At 41.4% G+C, this 9,172-nt stretch overlaps 1 long non-coding RNA gene across 1 annotated transcript; it reads left to right on the top strand.

The window, feature by feature from the left end:
* Positions 1–3,298: 3,298 nt before the first annotated feature.
* On the top strand, positions 3,299–5,336 carry LOC131344175 (uncharacterized). The gene is made up of 3 exons (XR_009203298.1): positions 3,299–3,427; positions 4,241–4,457; positions 5,256–5,336. It is a non-coding gene; the product is annotated as an uncharacterized LOC131344175 (long non-coding RNA).
* Positions 5,337–9,172: the final 3,836 nt, after the last annotated feature.

Raw genomic sequence — 9,172 nt, 5'->3', positions numbered from 1 at the left:
CAAGACAGTGGCTGTGATCTGACACTCATTGTCCATGTCATTCCGAAGATGGACAAACAGGTGGGTCATGGTAAGAATGGCAGCATGAGTCAATGTGGAGTGCCGGTTATCCACCTGAGGTGTGCGAGAGAGCATGGTTAGAGTCTGTCTTTACTCTGAGGGACAGCACTACGGTTCTTTAATGATGGTCACTAAATATTAGCTTTGCTTTTATCTGGACTTTCTGGTATCAAATTCTATCAGGATGAAGAGGTTATCAAATATTAATGCTTGACTTTTAACACTTTACCTCAAGACTTTTTAAGAAAAAAGGTAATTTAGCATGGACTTTTGTCTAGTGTGTGTGTGTGTAGGACATGTGAGCTACCTCTCTGAGCACAGCCAAGCAGACGTCATGTAAACTGGGCAGCAGAATGTCAGGTTTACGCTCAGCCAAAGCATGTACCACTTTCAGCCCATGTGATCTTTTATGCCTGCAATGAATAATGCATTAGAGTGAGACGAATGTGCCTGGGAAGCCGTTATTACAGTAAAGTCAAAAGGTGAATCTTTTATAGGTGTAATATCAAGGATGGTGATTAAATACATACGGGTCCTGGTGCTCCAGCAGATGAAACAGCTTAGAAATGACTTCTGGAGGTCTGACTCGGGGCTTCACCTCGGATTTATTTGAGGTGTCGAGGTTGGTTAAAGGTTTGAGGTGAACTGGTGCCTTTCTATCTACATGCACCATTTTGGTAGTGTCCACCTCTAGTCCTTTCCTTTGCTTCGTTTGTTCTCTCATGCTAGCTTTCTTGTTTGTCTCCTTCCTGCTAGAACAGAGAACGGACTGGACATCCTCCTTGATCTCAGAACGACCGCAGATGCGCATAGTAATGGCTTTCTGGGTTTGTTCGTATGCGGTGGCATTTTTTCCCAAGCTCTGGCAGCGGGACACTAAGTATTCTTGCCGCTCTTGTTCCATCCGCATCAGCTGGTCATCATAGTGGGCGATGGGTTTCGGGACAGGGCTCTCCTAACAATTTCGCAGACCCTAAATCCCAGACCGTCAAAATCACTGCCTTCTTCTCCGGGTCACATTTTGAATGAACACTTTCTAAATTCAATTATTTTACATGTACTATTTTTTAAACACGTTATAAAACTATGTACATACATCAGGAGATAAAGTAAAACTGAAATGAAATAAAAATTAACGAAATCTCCTTTTTTTCTCCGGGCTACAATCACAACCAATAAGTGTGGTATATCTTAATAAATGAAATACCTGTGTGTTTTTATGCGGTTCCTCGCACTCTTCATCTTCCTCCTCGTGCTTGCAGCTTTCTCCTTCCAATATGCAAAATCGATAATATCCAAAATGTTTAAGTGAAGGCTTAATCCAACTCCCAGTGTGTGTGTGAGAGAGATAAGTGTGTGTAATCGATTGAATTGCTAAACTAGTTCTTAAATTCTTAAAATCTTTATTAAGTAACAGAACAGAACGTCATGAAGCACGTGACTGTATTTACTAGTACCACGTGTATCTGTAGGTTATCTATGCAGTCTATATGCAATATAACAATGTGTTAATAATGCCACTGATGGCTGAATCAGACATCGGAGTGACAGATTGCACTGCTTAATCTGTCTAATTTTCCTTTAAGTAGAAAGCAAAAGTTTACATTTATCTAGTTTATTCTTATCAACAGTATTATTTTAGTGTCTTAATAAGATTAAGTCTTTACATTTGATTTTGGATTTGACTTCTGTTTTTACTCGGTGATCTTCTGTACACATACACAGATCAGCCATAACATTATGACCACCCCTTTTGTTGCCAAGACAGCCCTGACCCATTGAGGCATGGACTCCACTATATCCCTGAAGGTGTTCTCTGGTATCTGGTACCAAGATGTTAGCCGCAGAGGCCCCACCTCGCAATTGACAGGACTTAAAGGATACTTTTGATAGATACTGACCAGACCATGAACACCCCACAAGAGCTGCAGTTTTGGAGATGCTCTGGTCTAGTTGTCTAGCCATCACAATTTGGCCCTTCACATGCTGCCTAATATCCTACCCACTAACAGGTGCCATGAAGAGGAGATAATCAGTGTTATTCACTTCACCTGTCTGTGCTCATAATGTTATGCCTGATCAGTGTATTTACAGCTGAAATAACTACAGCAACTCACTGACATCACCAAACTGTTACATTCTTTTTTTATGGTGCTTTTCTAGTCATACTTTCTAGTCGTGCTTTTCTTGGCATGAAAATTGTGCATCTTGTACTTGAGGTGTTGCTGCCACCCATACATCCCTGCAAAAGACCCAGGCTCCTTAAGGCATGGAAACTTCTCAACAAGTGCTTCAGCCACTGACGCTATTTGCAGACTTGAGGGGGTAGGCTGTGTAGGAGAATGTGGCTTTGGCAAGGTCAAGAAATTATTGCCGATTTAACACTTGTATCTTGGAAGTATGTTTCAGAGGCATGATACGCCTTGTTTGTCTCTTCAAGGACAAGCTCAATGTCACATGAAAACTGTGGAATTTTAAATGGCACTGGCCATGGATCAGTGCAGCATGATGCAGGGAGGAGGAAAGTGTCTAGTGAGCTGGACGATCAGCAGTCATCTGTAGCAGAAGGGCATGCTTCACTGTCATCTGCAGTGTGTCGATTTCACTGTCCACTGAACTCAGTAAAGAGGCTGTTACAACCCGTGAGGTAGGGGTTATTTTGTGTGTCCAGTCCCGTGCTTAACTTCTTCAGGTTGGTCCACTCCGCACTCCAGTCCGGACTTTCCTGTTGACCCATCTACTACCGCCCCAGAAATGGCGACCTTTTAAAGCAGGGCCGGAAGCCAGTACCAGGAGCTTGATAGCTCACTCCGCATTTGGAGTTTGTGTTGTGTGTAGATCCGTGTCGTGTTTTTGCTTCTGTCAATCCGGTTTCAATCCTTGTTTGCCTTGACTTTGAGGCTGATCTATGCCCTGTTGTGGTTTTAGCTGCCTTATTTGTATATACTCTTGCCTGTGAATGTAAATATTGCTACATTATCTATATATCCTGTAGTAGGGATGTGACTGCCATTTTTTGTTAAGGAGTGTGGGTTTTTGTCTGTTTTTCTTAGTAAGGGAGGTTAGGGAAGGTAATTGTCTTCTTGTTCGTTTCTTGCCTTTTGTGTTGATTAGTTCGGATCAACATCAGATAACAAGACCACAGAAAGCGACTGAAGAACATCAAACCCACGCGACTGGAAAAAGCGACAGGAAAAGAAGAAACCAGATGGATTTCGAAGATTTCTCCCGGTTCTGAGGAGCTGGACTCTCCGTGAGATCGGCTGTGCTGCGGGGCTGCTCGCTGTCTCTGCAGGGGCAGGTTACTGCGTTTACCGCTACTTGCAGGGACAAAGCGCTGCTGCTGACCACACTCAGCCAGCTCACGGTAGGATGATTTGACTATAATATCAGTGTTTTTACAATAAATCATGTTTAAGTTACTCTGTGTTACAGTCTAATGTTATCTAGTTAATCAGCGATATCCTCTTTTGCAGCGTATTAGTCTAGTGCTAGTTACCGTGCTAGCGAACTCGGCCATAGGAATAAACTACACAGCAAAATACTTAACGGAATTGATGACATTGGCTTAAACATTTATTTTATTTTTGCAATAAAATGTTTACCTCACTGGTCGGTCACTTTCAACAATAATGACTACAGGTTTTACACTAAATCATGCTTAGCCTAGTGATTAGCCAGCTCACGCGCCGCGGACTTTTATCTAGCTCACGCGCCACGGTTACCTCTTTAAATTACGGTGTAATTTTTGTCCTAATGTTATTTATCTAGAGAATTTGTCTGTTTCATTATTACACAAATTACATGTTAAATTATGGTACTTTTTAATGTCATTACTGTCTTTTTTTTTTTTTTTTCTTTTTTTTTAAATGTGTTATCTGCCTTTAGAATGTAGCTCATCGCGTAATGTACACAATCATAGTGAGTATAAAGATAGTTAGATTGCTGAACTCGGCATAATAATAATAATAATAGTTTTAATAATTAGACACTAATAATTAGATACTATAATATTAATACAAATAGTATTTGGGTGATGGACAGAAGGGTTTAGAGAGTTTAATCAGGTCACGTGCACAGTGAAGCTGACTGATAATACTGTAATATTCTGTTTCTTCACAAGTTCACTAGCTGTCATACTCACAGGGTTATAAACAGTCTCTCTCTTTCTCTCTCCCAGACTCTGCAGATGTGCTGGGAGGATCACTTGATACTCCCTCTATCCTCCAGGTATTTGTCAGATAAATAGTCAGATTTTAACTAAATTTAAACATATAGGCTGCTACTAATTGTGTGTGTGTGTGTGTGAGTGTGTGTGTGTGTGTGTGAAGGTCATTGAGCCGGAAATGCTGCCTCTTCCCACCACGTCTTACCGTGACACTTCAGCTGTCAGTCTGGTAACCAAACCTATAATTTATTTATGAAAGATGATGGCTGGATTGTCCATGTGACAGAATGTTAGAGGTGTTAGTATGAAGCTGCTAGAATCAGAAACACTTGGGAACTGTTTGCTCTACTTTTCACAGAGTCCCAGTGCTGGTGAGCTGAAAAGAGCCTGGTGCATTGTTCAGGTTCAGTCTCCAGACTCGTTCAGCTGAGGTATTGTATAGTGCTACAGCTGAGACACACACACACGGCTTTACAAGTTCTAATGTTTCGTTTTTTTGTTCTATTTCTAGTCGGCAGAAATCAAGAGAGACATCCTCAGGATTTTAAGGGGTCCAGAGAGTCGACTCTGTGAAACCAGAGTGATGTACCTCTTGAATCATGAGGTAATCACAGTCTTTATTAATCTGATGAAGAGAATTGACATTAATGAGTATTATATGTGCACTTTTATGTTATAGTTCTTGAGTTTTATCTTAATGTTATTTGCAGGAATTCTCTTTGGTTGCGACACTGAGGACTGGTTCAGTGGCATTCAGGTAAGGGATTATTCGTGGTGGCTTTATAAAATTTTGTTAACTGCAGTGACTAATTGTGTTTGTGTGTGTGTTAAGGTTGTTGAGGCAAACCTGCAGCTGCGGCCCACTGAACCTCACCGTGACACTTCAGCTGTCAGTCTGGTAACCAAACCTACAGTTTATTAACCAAAGATGATGGCTGGATTGTCCATGTGACAGAATGTTAGAGGTGTTAGTATGAAGCTGCTAGAATCAGAAACACTTGTGAACGTTTTGCTCTATTTTTCACAGCCTCCCAATGCTGGTGAGCTGAACAGAGCCTGGTGCGATGATCAGGTTCAGTCTCCAGACTCCTTCAGCTCCCAGTCTGAGGTACTGTACAGTGTGTCGGAGGGAAAAAAAAAAAAAATATAGCCAGCTTTGAATTATACACCTAGCTTTAAAAGTAGCTTAAGTAATAATGTACTCAATGCTCTAAGCTCTGACTTAGCAATATTCTGCCTAAGAGTAGTGTGTATCTATCAAGAATTATTTAGCCATTGATTAAGTAGTTAACTTTGATTAATAATAGCTATAATAATCAGATATAACCTCATAGTCTTTATAATAATCATGCAGAATTATTAATGGCAGCATGCTAGCGTAATAACCACACTGGAACCAAGAAACAGAAAAGAGGAGAGATTTATTGAAACATTAGGAGTTACAACTCAGTCAGCCAGCCTATCCAATGGGATCAGTGGGACCGGAGGGTCAGTTGTAGAAGACGGAATCTCGGGATCCTGAGGAGAAGTTGGAGAGTAATCAGTGGGAGAAGTTGGGGGTGAGTAGTCAGGAGAAGACTGAGGAATATCATGAACACTGTAAGGCATAGGCACAAATTCAGGAGAAAGTTGGGGAATGTCAGGGGAATTAGCTGATGAAGAAGAGTCAGAGGAAGAATCATTAGAGGAGATCTCAACAGGGAAATCCTCAGTCTGGACGCCTCGAGAGATGGTGCGTGTCCAATGCCAGTAGAAGGTCTGAGTAGACTGATCACAGGTTGTGGGGTGAAATTGGGTGCTCTGATCAAGACAGACGGTATCTCTCACGATATGGTGAGTGAGGTAAGGAGACTCAGGAATAGAGGATTTAGATAGGTGCTCCAGGAAACCAGTAAGTTCAATGGCCAGACAGGATAGCTGATACTGGCGATAGGCCGCAGAGCACCCTGGGACTTCTCCGAAGATAGCGGCGGGCTGACTGAGCTAGGAAAAATAATGGGAAATGGGAAGAGATGAGTGAAGATGAGTGAAGTGCATATTGTGTGACTATGTAGCCAGCAAAAGAGAGCGTGTACTAAGGCAAAAGGAACACAGTGTGGGAAGTAGGCCAGGTCACTGTGACATGACAGTGATAGGCAGGTAGAGGAGACAATAGCATTGGAATACTAGCAACCAACAGTGATGAAAAGAGAAAAGGATATGAGGCAGCTTAATGAGGCAGCTTAATGGCACAGCTTAGTTTAAAATTAGTAAAACAAAACTTAGATCAAGTAGGTAGAGGAAAAGTCATCATGACATAGAGGAAGAGAGCAAGGTACTTACACATTGTTGTGGAGGGCAATGCGCGAGGTCAGGATGAGCTGAGGAAGCACCTTTAAGAGGTGATGGTCAAATGAAGTCAATAAGGAAGTGGCGCCTATAAGTAGCGCCAATTTTTATAAAAATGGTTGACTTAGCCTAAAAATAAGGGGAACTGGTGAGGAGGAAAATTGACCTCATCAAGGGAGGATGGTATCAATTTAGGGGTATCGGGACAAATGCGAAAATAATGGGAACTGGGAAAACGTATGTAAACTAAGGAAGGAGGGACTAAAGTAGCCATACACTGAATATAATGGGAAATTGCTGGAAATATTTAAATTAGAGAAAAGCTGCATTACAATCTTCTTTCCGGTCAGAAACAGGAAGTTCAGATTAAGCATGCAGTCTAACACAGTCTGAATATAAAGACAGAACAGTTAATGCAGAGTGGACTTTACCTGTGCAATAACAGCAGCTACACAAAGCTTTTACTCACATCAGACGCCTGGCGGAGAGCAGGCAGCTTCAAGCCGATATCAGTCACCTCTCTGTCTGATAGTAGGCAGCTAAGGAACGATGGAAATGCTTAGTGCATGTTACACATAAATAACACCATTACACCATTAAACTGGGAAGAGGATTGTACCTAATAAAGGGCACCTCCATCTCCTCTGGGCTAAATCTCTCCTCACAATCCTGCAACGCAAATTAGCAATGAATCATTAAAACTCACACAGTACATTTTACAGACTCCTATCCAGGGAATTAGCGTGTATGTGTAGATACACGGAAGTTTGGAAACACAGAATTACCTCAGAGTTGCTCTGTGAATTGTGAGGAGAGCAAACATCTTATGCGTTGCCCAAGTGGCGGTGTCCACCTGCCCATCTTCAAACACATGCAGGTATGTGCAGGTCACCTTTTAAAGAGGTGCTGTTAAATAAAAATTTAAAAATAAAAATTAAAATGGATTATTAAAAATACCTAAAAAAAAATATATATACTGAATAAATAATAACTAATGTAATAAACTTGCCACAAAATCCTGCAGTGCCACAATGACGGATGATTCCATGAGGTTACAGCAGATGTATTCTGTAACCCTCCCAGATATGCTCTTAAAAGACATTTTAAAGTAAACACAATTAATTACTGCAATTAACAAAAGATTTGTGATGCCATAATGAATAATCCCTTACCTTAATGCCAGTGAAAGAGTCCTCAACACAGGCATCATAAGGGATTCCTGCAAATGCACAGCAAAATCAGCTGAAACTCAAGATCTTTTTCACAAAAGTTCTCATCTAATAATCATTAATGTCAATTCTCTTCATCAGAGTAATTAAGCCTGTAATTACCATGTGGTTCAAGAAGCAGGTCTTGGTGGTATTAAACCAGCAGACCACACTCTCCGGACCCCTTATCATCCTGAGGAAGTAGGTCTTCATTTCCACTGACTAGAAATACAAAAACAAAACTAAACATTAGAACTTGTAACTAATGGTGTTTGTATCTCAGCTGCAGCTCTGTACAATACCCAAGACTGGGAGCAGAAGTAGTCAGCAGAGAGGAACTGAATGTTCTTCCAGGCGAGGTCCAGTATTCCAGCGGTGAGAGGCTGTAAAAGTAGAGCATAAAGATCATAAGTGCTTCTTCTCATGGCAGTTTCATACTAACACGCCTAACGCTCTGTCGCTTTCCTTAACCAAAACCACCCCACAACCTTGTAAACTGCAGTGATTGGGTTTAGTAAATAAATGAATAGTTTGCTTATCAGAACGAAGGTGAAGGGTCATCGTGAGATGCGGTGGGCAGCAGCTCATCGCACGGCCTCATCGACCTTAATACACACAAACACAAAATTAGTCACTGCAGTTAACAACATTTTGTAATTCCACAATGAATTAGCCCTTACCTGAGTTCCAGTGAGATGGTCCTCAGTATCATTAAAATGAGAGAATTCCTCAGCACTGTACAGTACCTCAGACTGGGAGCTGAACGGGTCTGGAGACTGAACCTGATCATCGCACCAGGCTCTGTTCAGCTCACCAGCATTGGGAGGCTGTGAAAAATAGAGCAAAACGTTCACAAGTGTTTCTGATTCTAGCAGCTTCATACTAACACCTCTAACATTCTGTCACATGGACAATCCAGCCATCATCTTTCATAAATAAATTATAGGTTTGGTTACCAGACTGACAGCTGAAGTGTCACGGTGAGGTTCAGTGGGCCGCAGCTGCAGGTTTGCCTCAACAACCTTAACACACAAACACAATTAGTCACTGCAGTTAACAAAATTTTATAAAGCCACCACGAATAATCCCTTACCTGAATGCCACTGAACCAGTCCTCAGTGTCGCAACCAAAAGAGAATTCCTGCAAATAACATTAAGATAAAACTCAAGAACTATAACATAAAAGTGCGCATATAATACTCATTAATGTCAATTCTCTTCATCAGATTAATAAAGACTGTGATTACCTCATGATTCAAGAGGTACATCGCTCTGGTTTCACAGAGTCGACTCTCTGGACCCCCTTAAAATCCTGAGGATGTCTCTCTTGATTTCCGCCGACTAGAAATAGTACAAAAACGAAACATTAGAACTTGTAAAGACGTGTGTGTGTGTCTCAGCTGTAGCA

This window comes from Hemibagrus wyckioides, linkage group LG23 (assembly GCF_019097595.1).
Source record: "Hemibagrus wyckioides isolate EC202008001 linkage group LG23, SWU_Hwy_1.0, whole genome shotgun sequence".
In the NCBI taxonomy this organism is placed as follows: domain Eukaryota; kingdom Metazoa; phylum Chordata; class Actinopteri; order Siluriformes; family Bagridae; genus Hemibagrus; species Hemibagrus wyckioides.
Note: the sequence above shows the minus strand (reverse complement) of the source record. Positions and strands in the feature narration are given on the sequence as shown.